Raw genomic sequence first — 13394 nt, forward strand, 5'->3', positions numbered from 1 at the left:
TCCCACTTAAGGCTCAATCTCACGACCCTGAGATCATGACCTGAGCTGATAGCAAGAGTTGGACATTTAACTGACTGAGCCTCCAGGTGCCCTCTGTCTTTTCTAAGTTCTAGTGACCACCTACATTCCCTGGCCCATAGCCCCTTCCTCCATCTTCAAGGCATAACTCTCCAACTTCTGCTTCTGTTGTCACACCTTTCTTATTCTGACACTCCCTCCTCCCTCTTCTAAGGTCCCTTTGATTATATTGGACCCACACAAATCATCAAAGTCTCTAACAACCTCTGTGAAATTCCTTTTGTCATGTAAAGTAATAGCTACAGGTTCCAGAGATTAGGATCTGAACATCTCTGAGGGAGCCATTATTTTGTTTACCACAGTCAGCAAAGATGCTACACCATTTCTGTGGTGTTCTAGAACACTCACTCTTGGAATCCTGCCTTCTTCAGTTGATTCCCTGCCTTAAAGCCAACTGCCCCTGGTGATGTGGAGCAGTATTGAATGGACTGGTCCGAGCCCTGCCCAAATTACAGATTTGTGGGCAAAATAAATAACATCAAATATGACATAATTGATCCTAAAATTCTTACCAGACCACCTTCTGTTTAATTCACTTTATTACTTAGATGTCATGGCTCACTGCTCTATCTTTCCATTTCTTTCCTCTCACGTTCCTGTTAAAATTCAACACGCACAAACTGAACTGTCTGCATCTTGTGATTTTGTACCCGGGCTGTTGAAAATTACTAAATAAAATACTCTAATATCAAAATAGCCATGGCAAGGTCCTGCTTTCCAACCTTTCCTGGCTCTTGAAATCACCTAATAATTCTATGTTTCTTTTTCTTTCCCACTTTTTTAAAAAGTAGGCTCCGCACAAAACGTGCGACTTAAACTCACAACCTTAAGAGTCGAATCCTCTACTGACTGAGCCAGCGAGGCACCCCTCTTCCCCATTTTTAATTTTTCTCAAACCTCAGACTTCAGCCCCACCCTTAGCCAATGAGAGCTACTTCCACTTCACAAAGAGAAAAATAATCAATGGTGGAATGTCTACAAAATACAGGTTACTCAATAAGTTGTTTGGGGATAACTGGCTTTCCATATAGGAGGAAAAAGTTGTATCTTTTGTGTCACTTTCAAACCAAAAATAAATTACTGATATAAATTTTTTAAAAAAGAAAGGGGGGGTGCCTGGGTGGCTCAGTCGGTTAAGAGTCTACCTTCAGCTCAGGTCATGATCCTAGGGTCCTGGGATCAAGCCCCGAATCAGGCTCCCTGCTCAGTGGGGAGCCTGCTGCTCCCTTTCCCTCTGCCTGCCACTCTGCCTACTTGTGTTCTCTCTCTGTCAAATAAATAAATAAAATATTAAAAAAAAATAAAACAAAAACATGGGGCGCCTGGGTGGCTCAGTGGTTTAAGCCTCTGCCTTCAGCTCAGGTCATGATCTCAGGGTCCTGGGATCGAGCCCCACATCGGGCTCTCTGTTTGGCGGGGGAGCCTGCTTCCCCCTCTCTCTCTCTGCCTGCCTCTCTGCCTACTTGTGATCTCTATCAAATAAATAAATAAAAATCTTTTAAAAAAATAAATAAATAAAACGAAACAAAAACAAAAACAAAAAAACACAGGAGCCTTCCTGGCTCAGTGAAGCTCAGGTCGTGATCCCAATGTTCTGGGATCGAGTTCCGCATCGAGATCCTTGCACAGTGGAAAGTCTGCTTCTCTCTCTCCCTCTCCACTTCCCCCAACTCATGGTCTCTCTCAAATAAATAAATAAAATCTTAAAAAAAAAAAAACCTCACTATAATCATAGTACATAATAATGTGTCTTCATAATCTCAAAATGGAGAGATTTTCTAAAGAAGATTGAAGCCAAAAAACATAGCTGTGATTTCATAAAAACTAAAAGAATCCAAATGGAGAAAAATTCCATGGTCAACTAACAAGCACATATGACAGATAAAGCAAATGTCTTCTGATTAGAGATTTTTATAAGTTAAGGATAACACCAACTGTCCGAAAGTAGGCAAGATCTATGCAGATAGAACCCAGAAGAAATGCAAGGGTTCTTTATTTTGGGAAGGATAATCTGACTTACCATCCAAGTAAATGCAAAGTAAAATGAAATGCCAGCATTTCTGTATCAGATTAACAATGATCAATGATGATACACTATAGGTCTATCACTATATAAAAATCAACTGGACAGTATCTGCTAAAATAAAAAATCATTGGCCCTGTGATCCAGAAATTTTTCTCCCAGGGCTTTGTCTTTAAGCTATCTATACAAAGACTTCAGTGTAAGAATGCCCCCTACAAAATTGTTTGGAAGCAAAGACAATGTAGGTCTTTGATTAGCTAAGTGTTAACTAAGATCTTGGTTTGCGAAGTGCTTAGCGATCTAGCATGAGTTTCCAACCCTTCCAGGTTAGGTCAGGAGGTAAGTACTAAGCTAGGACCTGAAGAAATGGGTAGGAGTGTCAGGAAGATCAGAGATATGAGGATTCAATGGAAATGTATTATCAAATGGGAAAGTAAGAGAGTTTGGCCCCTTTGATAAACAACATTCAGTATCACCAGGAGAAAAGTGGCAAGAAATTGAACTGCAAGGATAAGTGGATCTGATTGTGTGAATGATAAAGAGAAAAATGTATACTATGAAATTTGATCTTTAACCTGTGACAATAGTGAGCCATTAAAGAGCAATGGATCAACATGAGATGTTGCATTGACCACTGAGTGGGAAATTAATTCTATGGAAATAAACCAGAAGTCAGATCATTTATCCAATAATATTTACTTGGACCTAGTATCCATTAGACGACGTCTAGTTGCTTTAGAAGAAAAAAAAAAGATAGTAAGGCAGGTAAAAACAGAAGATGAGCCTGAGGGAGAGTTAAAGGCTTTCTGGCTTGGACAATGGGTAAATGAGCTTGTTCCCTGAGATAAAGAACATGGGTGAAAGAGCACATTGTCAAGTGAGGTGGACACATTCGGTTTGGGACACACTGAGTTTGAGGTGGGGTGGAAACGTCAGGCAGAACATTCGTTGCATATATAGGTGGCTTGGGAGAAGGCCCTGAACAAAAGGACACATCTGGGAATGGTGAATGTGTGGATGGTAACTGTTTCTTATGGCTCGGTGAGATCTGCCAGTGTTAGAATCATTTAACAACTACCAAGATTTTTTAAATAACTACTATGCTAGAGGCCAAAGAAATGTATGAAGATGGCTCCTGTCTTCACAGAGCTTTCAGTCTAGCGAGAAAGACAGTCACACTTAGGCATACATAAAGTTACAAACTGATTTAATTATGCTGAAGCAAAAGTAGCACAGCTTTCATAATATGAGGATGGAGACATGGAGAATAATAAACAACCAGCAACGGATTACATGAGTGTAATGGTGTTCGCTTTCCAAAGCGTTGCCAAAAGTCGTCGTCATCATCGTCCTCATCATCATCACAGTCCCAGTTCTCCCCAAAGGAGGAGGATATTTAAGGGAGAAATTTTAGACCTTTCAGAAATCAGCTGTGAAATGAATAGCCTACATTTCTGAGGGAGTGCCAGGCCAGTGTGTACTGAAGGTGTGGGTGAGGTTTCTTTAGAAAGAAAGAGCTGACCTTTCGACTTTTTATTGACCCTTCAAGTTTTGCTTCAAGATTTTTGACATGCTGCCTCCCAGGGAACATACAGGACCTGGCCTGTGTGTGCCGAGGCTGACAGGTAAAAACCCAAGTGATAGGAAGCCTGGGCTTCAGAACTGAGGGCCATGTCTACTTCCACTCAGGCCCTGTATATCCACGTTAGCCCTTAACCTTGAATACCTGTCCATGTTCACACTACTGCCAAGAGAGCACCATAGTGTGGGATGCCCTGACCTCCTTCCTCACCATCCCTGGAAACCCTCCAGATCTCTTGTTGCTATTCATGACTTTATGGGACTATCTCCTGGAAATAGGGTGGGGGCCCCCAAAGTAGTGGCAAAGTAAAAGAGAAGACCCCAGAGCCCAAAGATGTGGGAGACATTCATTCTCCTTACAAAAGCTTTCATTGAGACCCCAAGTCTAATATTCCTTCAATTTAGGAGTCACTGGAGCCTTAATCACAAATCAAATTTTGTCAACTGATTTTCTGGAGACTCTTAAGATACCAAGGGTGGCTCCAATACTCTCTCTTCCCATCTCAGTCACAATAATGTTTATCTCTTCTCCCTCAATCAGGTAGAAAGGACTGATCTGTCAGCCCCCTTCCACTTCAGAGTCCTCATTAGCTTTAGATTCTAGAGAATAACAATAGCAGGACAAATATTTGCTGTATTTGTGTATTTTCACTTGAACCATCCTAATTCTCCTCCTGGCTCTATGAATGCTGCAAAGTGAGTAGGAGAAAATTAGGAGGGAGCTGTAAGAAATTAAAAAAATACAAAGATTAATATTTCAAAATCTTCTGTCACTACACTGTATTTCAAAGCTCATGTTGAAAGAAATGACCAAAGGAAGAGAAGTAAGTATACAATTTGTGAAAAACAATATTTATTGACAAGCACGTGCTAGAGATATTTAAAGCCACCTCTGAAGGGTGCCTGGCTCGGTCCTTCAAGTATCTGACTGTGGCTTAGGTGATGATCTCAGGGTCCTGGGACTGAGACCCAAGTGGGGCTCCCTGTTCAGTGGGGAGTCTTATTCCTCTACCCCTCCCTACCTTGTGTGCACACGCAAGCACTCTGTCTCTCAAATAAATAAACAAAATCTTAATAAAAAATCCAACTCTAAAAAAAGCACATGCTATAGCTCTTTCTCCCTTGTCTTACTCATCCTAACTCACTATAGTCTGATTTCTGTCCCCAGTCCTCTGCAAAGCTCCTGCCAATTTCTCCAGTGAATTCTATCTTACCAAATCCAATGGGCACTTCTCTAATTTCATCTTATGCTAACAGAACTTCCTCTTTCTTGAAATGCTTTGTCCAGAGAGCTGATGCCATGTACTTGGTTTTCCTTTCACCTAACTGTTGCTTTTCTCGCTCCTTTGCTGCACTGCCCTGTATCTGGTTTGTAATTACTAGAGTAAGGAGTTGAACCTGGATTCTCTTCTCTTCTTTAGCCACACCCACTCTCTCTTCTTCAGCTACCCTCACTCTCTCCCTAGGTGACTTCATTAAGTGTTAGGGACTTTGCCCCCTCCAACATAATCACAAGTTTAGAAGAGGAATATCAGTGGAGGCAATTAGGCGAATGTTGTTAGGTTACAGGATACTCACAGGTCCCAAAGTAGGATTCCAAAGATTACTTATTAATTGCAAAGGATAAAAGAATGTACCACGAGGCGGGCTCAGTCGGTAGAGCATGTGACACTTGATCATGGGGTCATGAACGGGAGCCCCACATTGGATGCAGAAATTACTAAAGGAAAGAAAGGAAAGGAGAAAGGGAGGGAAGGAGGAAAGGAGCGTGAAAAGGAGGAAGGCAGGACCACCACACCAAATGGTAAAACACCATTCATATTAGGATGACCTTTTGTCAGGTGCCTCCTGATACGATACAATATGCATGCACAGCGCTATCAATCTAATCAAGTCTCAAAAAAAAAAAAAAATCACTTTACAGAAAATACAAAGCTTAGTGGAATATTATATGAATCCCTGAAAAAAATCATCAAGTAACTGGTATTGTTTCTTCAAAAAGCTAATGTGATGGGGGTGGGGAATATGAATGTTAACATAAAAACCCGCACACAAATGTTTATAGCAGTTTTATTCATAATTGCCGAAACTTGGAAGCAGCCAAGGTAGGTGAGTAGGTGAATGTTTAAATAAATTTTGGGGGGCGCCTGGGTGGCTCAGTGGGTTAAGCCGCTGCCTTCGGCTCAGGTCATGATCTCAGAGTCCTGCGATCGAGTCCGGCATCGGGCTCTCTGCTCAGCAGAGAGCCTGCTTCCCTCTCTCTCTCTCTGCCTGCCTCTCTATCTACTTGTGATTTCTCTCTGTCAAATAAATAAATAAAACCTTTAATAAATAAATAAATAAATAAATAAATAAATAAATTTTGGTGCATCCAGACAATGGAATATTAATCAGTGCTAAAAAGAATGAGCTATTAAGGCTCATGGGGGAAATAAATGCATATTACTAAGTGAAAAGAGTCAATCTGAAAAGACTGTGTACTCTGTGATTCTAACTATACGACACTCTGGAAAAGGCAAAACCTGGAGACAAAAAGATCAATGGTTTCCCGGAGCTGGCGGGGGGAGGGGGGGGGCGGAGGAAAGGGATGAATAGGCGGAGCACAGAGGATTTTTAGGGTAGTGAAAATGCGCTGTATGACACCACAGAGACAGATATATGCCATTATACATTTGTCCAAGCCCACAGAATGTACCAGAATGTACAGCCCCAAGAGTTTACTAATGTAAACTGTGGACTTTTGTTGATTACAATGTGTCAGTGTAAGTTCATCACTGTTAACAAACGTATCACTCTTGCTTGGTTGTTGCTAAGGAGCCTGTGCAAGTGTGAGGGGTGGAGTATGACGGGGACCGCCAATATGAGGGATCTCTGTACCTTCTACTCACTTTTCCCGTGAATTTAAAGCTCTTTTATTTTTATTTTTTTTTTATTTTATTTACTTGAGAGAGAGACAGTGAGAGAGAGCATGAATGAGGAGAAGGTCAGAGAGAGAAGCAGACTCCCCATGGAGCTGGGAGCCCGATGCGGGACTCCATCCGGGGACTCCAGGATCATGACCTGAGCCGAAGGCAGTCGTCCAACCAACTGAGCCACCCAGGCGTCCCTTAAAGCTCTTTTAAAAAGAAGATGAAAATAGTAAACAAAATGTGGGAACTTTGGTGATATATGGATTTTTTTTTTAAAAGCTATAAAATACATTCTTGATACAATTAGAGAAATTTAAATATAGATGATGTTATGAGTTGTTTTTTTCAAGATTTCATCTATTTCTCTGACAGACAGAGATCACAAGCAGGCAGAGAGGCAGGCAGAGAGAGAGGAGGAAGCAGGCTCCCCGCTGAGCAGAGAGTCCGATGGGAGGAGGGGCTCCATCCCAGGACCCTGGAATCATGACCCGAGCCGAAGGCAGAGGCTTTAACCCACTGAGCCACCCAGGCACCCCATAAATATAGACGATGTTATGGAATTGTGAATCTTCTTAAGTGTGACAGTGGTATTGTAGTCATATGAGAGAATGACCTCATTCTTAGAAAATGAATGCTGATGTTTTAAAAAGTAAAATGTCATGATGTCTACAACTTATTTTGAAATGGTTCAGGAAAACAAATTTAATTTAAAATATATAGAGAAAGTGGTGCCTGGGTGGCTCAGCCGGTTAAACTACTGACTCCTGATTTCAGCTCAAATCATGGTCTTTGGGTGGTAAGATCAAGCCCTGAGCCCCGTGTCAGGCTCTACCTGCTCAATGGAAGTTCATGAGATTCTCTTCCTCTCCCTCTGCCCCTTTCCCTGTTTGTGTGCTCTTTCTTTCTAAAATAAATAAATAAATCTTTAATAAAATAAAATCTATATAGAGAAAGCCATTAGAGTAAAATACCAACAATTGTTTGGGTAGAAAATATAAGGATGTTCATTAAGCTCTTTAAAATTTTCAGTAAGCTTGACCATTTTAATAATAAAAAGTTTTAAAAATCCTCCTGCATTAGCTAAAAAGTTACATCGGTACAATTTTAGTTCAGTCCTGCCCTCAAAGTTATGACTCATGTATCCCTCCTGCCTCATTACCCTCAACTCATGGCATTACCACATACTTAACTGAAAATTGAAGCAGTCAGGACTTCCTCATTTTCCCTCTATTAAATTTTCCAATCTGAAACCCTGTGTTCTTCTATTCTCTTACTCCTTGTAGTACCTTATATTATTGTTTGAAAGACAGTAATTTGAAGGGGAGGATGATCCTTCTCCACTCCACGGATGGCAGGCTGGGCTATGAGACTTTCGGTGCCCCTCCTTTCAGGAGAATTCTACATTTGTCTCTGTAAATGTGAATTGGACAACAGCCCTATTTCTAAACCAGGTCATGGTGTCAGGTGCTGGGGATTAGGACTTCAACATGTCATTGTCACAATTCAACCTGTAACACCTCCTATTAGTTTGATGGATCACCCCCACTGTCCTACAAACGTGCTCTAGTAATAGACCTTCTAAAACTGAACAAAAAACAAGGCCAAACAAAAGTCACAGTCCTCCTTGGATCGTATAGAACCCTCCACCCTTCCACACCTTTACCTCATCACAGAAACAGTGTTTGGAAGAGTTTTCTACAATACTGAGTTCCACGTCCTTTTTTTCCAGTCCTTTCTCTCATCCTTTACTTGAACTTCTATATCAATCCTCCACTAACCTGACAAGTCCAGTGGCCACTTCAGAGCATTTGGCAGTGTCCCTTGGATAGTGGTGATGGTTGCACAACTCTGAATATACTGAAAACCATTGAATTCTGCACTTTAAAAGGTTGAAGCCCCATTAAAGGGTTCTTGGGAGAGAACCTCCATTAAGGTTCTCTCCCCAATTTCCTTATATAGCATGGCAACTAGCTCTGGATTTCTCATGCATCATATATATTTTCTCCCAGTTTTGTCTTTCGACTAGTTTAATGATCACTATTATTGTTGTATACCAACAATAGTATGCAGAGATTTACAAAAATCTATATTTTTACTTTTGGTTTCTGAATTTTTTTTTTTTTTAAGATTTTATCTATCCATTTGACAGAGAGAGAGATCATAAGTAGGCAGAGAGAGAGAGGAGGAAGCAGGCTGCCCGATGTGGGACTCGATCCCAGGACCCCGAGATCATGACCTGAGCTGAAGGTAGCGGCTTAAACCACTGAGCCACCCAGGCGCCCTGGTTTCTGAATTTTATGATACGCTCATAAAGGGCTGCCTCACTCCGAGATTATTGTGCACATTTTCTTCTTCTTCTTCTTCTTTTTTTTTTAAGATTTTATTCATCCATTGACAGAGTGAGAGAGAGAGAGAAAGGCTGGGAGAGGGAGAAGCAGGGCTCCCGCACGAATAGGGAGCCCAATAGGGGGCTCGATTCCAGGACGCTGGGATCATGACCTGAGGCGAAGGCAGATGCCCAAGCAAGTGAGCCACTCAGGCACCTTGACACATTTTTCTCTAGTAGTTTTCCCCAAATCTTAAAATTTTAAATCTGTTGAAAACTTATTTTAGTATAAGTGAAGTAGGAATCCAGTTTATTATTTTTAACGTTTTTTAAAAAGATTTTATTTATTTATTTGACAGAGAGAGATCACAAGTAGGCAGAAAGGCAGGCAGAGAGAGAGGGGGAAGGAAGCAGGCTCCCTGCTGAGCAAAGCCCAATGTGGCTCCATCCCAGGATCTGAGATCATGACCTGAGCCAAAGGCAGAGGCTTAACCCACTGAACCACCCAGGTGCCCCTAATGATTTATTTTTAGTTTATCTTTATTACCTAATAAATTCCCATATCTAAATTTGAGTCTATTAGTTAATTAGTATTAAAGTATCTTTCTCACAAACCTGGGGGGTTACAAGGAAGATCAGGTTTTGGGAGACAAGATGATTAATTAATATTAAATTTACTTTTTGTTCCTTGGACATGTGAGTTTGATATACCAGAGGAACATATGTTTATCAGAGGTAAAGATGTCTAGCTATGGGAAACCATAGCTAGAGAGAGTTTGCCACAGAGCCGTTAATGTGAGTATAGGAGTCACAGAGATAGGAATGAAGGAGCAGGAGGCTGGCTGAGGACAAAGCAAAAGCTGGCGCCTTGCACCCCCCCTTCACCCGCTCCCCTCCATAGGTGTAGCATTCCTCAGGCACCCCTGACTGCCATAAAACGATAAATAGTTAACTTGCAGAGGTCACAGTCCTGCAAGGTAGGAGTCTCCCTTGGTTTGCAAATGTCCTTGAGATTTACAAACAAAGAAGTTACCTTATCAATAGCCCAATTTCCAGGGACACAGAACTCAGTTCCTCAAGCCCTAATGTCACCCTCCCCTCCATGAAAAATGGAAGGAGGCGGAGGTAGAAGGAAAAGTAAATAAAGTTAAATTTCTTTTAAACCTAAATCTCATTAACAAGGATGCTTGATAGCAGGAATGTAACATTCCACCAGGAGACTCCCAATTGTCTTTACTTGATAGTAACCAGGCCTTCAATATCCTGATAGTGCTTTTCTCGCATGCGTGGGCTAACCGGCCAGTTCTGCTTCTGTAAGATTGCTTTGTCTGCTTTCGCGTGGGGTCCCCTGACCCAATCCACTGACGCCAAGTATGCCTGTTCAAACTGTCAATCAATCAGCTCAGCCCCACCCGAAACTTGTTTGTATCTGTCTATAAAAATCCTGCACCGACCCAGCTCTGGACCTCTTGGCGTTAGCGGCAACGAGCGGCGCAGAGGTCCAGGTTCGAACCTGCAATAAATGACCCTTGCTGATTGGCTTTGACTCACGTCTCTGGTGGTCTTTTAAGGTGGGGGTAATATTCAATTGGCATTTCAGGAACAGCTGAGATGGTGGAATCAAAGGCAATTTTAAAAATGGATAGTGGGGACGCCTGGGTGGCTCAGTCAGTTAAGCCGCTGCCTTTGGCTCAGGTCATGATCCCAGGGTCCTGAGATCAAGTTCTGAATCCAGCTCCTTGCTCGGTGTCCGGGAGCCTGCTTCTCTCTCTCAGTCTGCCTGCTTGTGCTCTCTGTCTCTATCTCTCAGACAAATAAATAAAATCTTAAAAAAAAAAAAAAAAAAGGATAGGAGTGGAGGTGAGAGGAGGTTGTAAAAAAGAAAAACAAAAACCTTTGTTCTTGCCCTTGGGGTATCATTATAACTTAGGGATATATTTCTTAAACTTGAAAAATGTGTGCATACCCTATCAAGGAAAAAGATTTTGATTTCTTAGGTCCTAATGAGTTTAAAAATTTAAATACTGTCCATTTAGCTCATCATTTATACTGTTAACTGAACTCATGGGGTTCACCTCTCCAGGTGCACTAAATTGAACAAAACCCAGAGAAGGGCTGAAAGCAAAGAAATTTTTATTACTTTTAGAAGACAGGAATAGCTCTCAAAGCACTACCTAGCTCCCCATGAGTTGGTAAAGGAAGCTTTTATTCAGTGTATTAGTGGGCAGGGAGTTTGCATGCATATTAAGGAACATACACATATTCTATTACTTAGGCACTTTGATTCAATTACACATGCCTAGCACTCCAACATGCTAGAGCATACATTGTTATGTTAAAAAAAAAATGGCAGAAAACCCCACCCACTGGAGGAGATCTTAGTATTACAATGAGCTAAAGTAACTTCAAGACAACTCAGGGGGACTTCTGTGCATGTCCTTAGCTCCAGATTAGTTCAGAATGGCTCTTGCTCCGGGCTATGAGGAAAATACCTAGCCAGGTGTCAACAGGAAGTACTGATCTGTCCCTACTCCCCTTCCCCTCCTTCTGCTAATAGCTTTCAGGCCTCTGATCTAAACAACTTCCTATTGCATCCTAGCTAACAGTACCAGTGAAGTAGTTAACACTACTTCAAACTTCTATCCTGGGAATTGTTGACTGAGTCTAAGGCTGTGACCCAAACGGTCCAAAACATGTCTGTTACTGTTTTAAACTGAGTTATAAATTATATATAGTAATATAGACAGTGAAATGAACAGATCTTAATTCTATTTAAAAAATTCAATTGCAATATATATATTTTTTAATATTTATTATTTTTTAAGCAACCTATATATCCGACATGAGCTTGAACTCATGACCCTGAGATCAAGAGTCATGTGCTGTACCAAGCTAGCCAGCCACCCCCAGATATTAACTCTTATAATTTGATAAGCATGTATACCCTTGTTACCCATATGCTAATCAACACAACATAAAAAAAGTTATAAAATATTTCATATCAACATAACTTTAAAAACGTTATAAAATACTTCCATTACCCCAGAAAGTTCATTTATGGCGTTCACAATCAATCTGTCTCCCCTCCCCCAAGCTAGTGTCTTTCATCATAGATTAGTTTCAACTGTTTCAGAAGTTTACATAAATGGAATCATACTCTTTTATGTTTAGTTTCCTTAATTCAGCACAATGATTTTGAGTTTCATTCATGCAGTTCATTTCTTTGTATAGCTAAGTAATATTCCAATACTATGAATATACCACAATCTATCTGTTCTATATTTGGCTTATTTCCAGTTTTAGGTTATTTTGAATTAAGCTGCAATCAATATTCTTGTGCAAGTCTCTATGTTCATTTCCCCTGGGTAATCATCCAGAAATGGAATTACTAAGTTAAGGGTTCAACTTTATAATAAATTGCCCAACAGTTTTCTACAATGGTTGTGTCATTTTATACTCCCACTGGCAATGAATAAGCAATCTAGTTGCCAAAAATGCTCATTAGCATATGAAGTTATCAGTCTTTTTCATTTTAGCCATTCTGATAGGTATGTAATGGTGTTGTAACTGAACTAACATAAGTTCCCTCTTTGGTGAGTCACAACCAGGTGGAGTTGTCACACAAAGTAAACTTTATTTGCAGCAAATGAGATCACAGGGAATAACTTCCAACGCCTAGAGTCCCCAGGCAAGGGTGAATGTGGTTCCTTTTATTTAGGGTTAGGAAGAATATTCAGAAGGGAGCCTGGTCATTGCATGTAGAGGCAGGCATAGGGTCGCTACCTGCACCTAAAAGAAACATCCTATTCATATATGTTGAGTAAATGAGGCTTGTGTTGCTGTTTCCTGGGTAGAGATTTCATATAGTATTATATAATAATAGAGTATTATAATGAGGAAAAGCTAACTGTTGGGTCACTTCATAGGTCAATCCATGGCCCATCTGTGCAGGTGTGAGCCAGGGTTTGAGCTCAAACTGCTCTGGGTGGTATTCAGGGGAACTCTGCTCAGTCATTCATTATTTCTTGAAGGATAGTTTCACTTTCCATCACAGTGTGGGTGCTATGCAGCTCCTGCAGGTCTTTTGTTTGAGCTAAACTGGAAAGAGGAGCTTAAGGAAAAATGTGGAACAAAGGTCAGCAAGTAAGCATAGATGAGCCATAAAAGTCAAGTCTTGGGGCCTGGCTAATGACAATGTTTCAGTATGAGTTTAGTTTGCATTTCCCAGATGCTGAGCATCTTTTTATGTGATAATTGGCCATTCTTATGTCTTTGTGAAGTTATCTATTGAAATGTGTCCATTAAAAAAATAATTTTTAAAAAAATTACTGAGTTGTGCTGTTGATCACTGGCTTCTGTGCTTAGGGGCCAAAATATAACACATAGATAGACTTTGGAATAAAGAAGAACCTTATTGCTTTGCCAGGCAAAGGAAAGTGCAGCAGGCTATGGCTTTCAAAAATTGCAAGCCCCCCTA

This window comes from Mustela lutreola, chromosome 5, assembly GCF_030435805.1.
Source record: "Mustela lutreola isolate mMusLut2 chromosome 5, mMusLut2.pri, whole genome shotgun sequence".
In the NCBI taxonomy this organism is placed as follows: Eukaryota; Metazoa; Chordata; class Mammalia; order Carnivora; family Mustelidae; genus Mustela; species Mustela lutreola.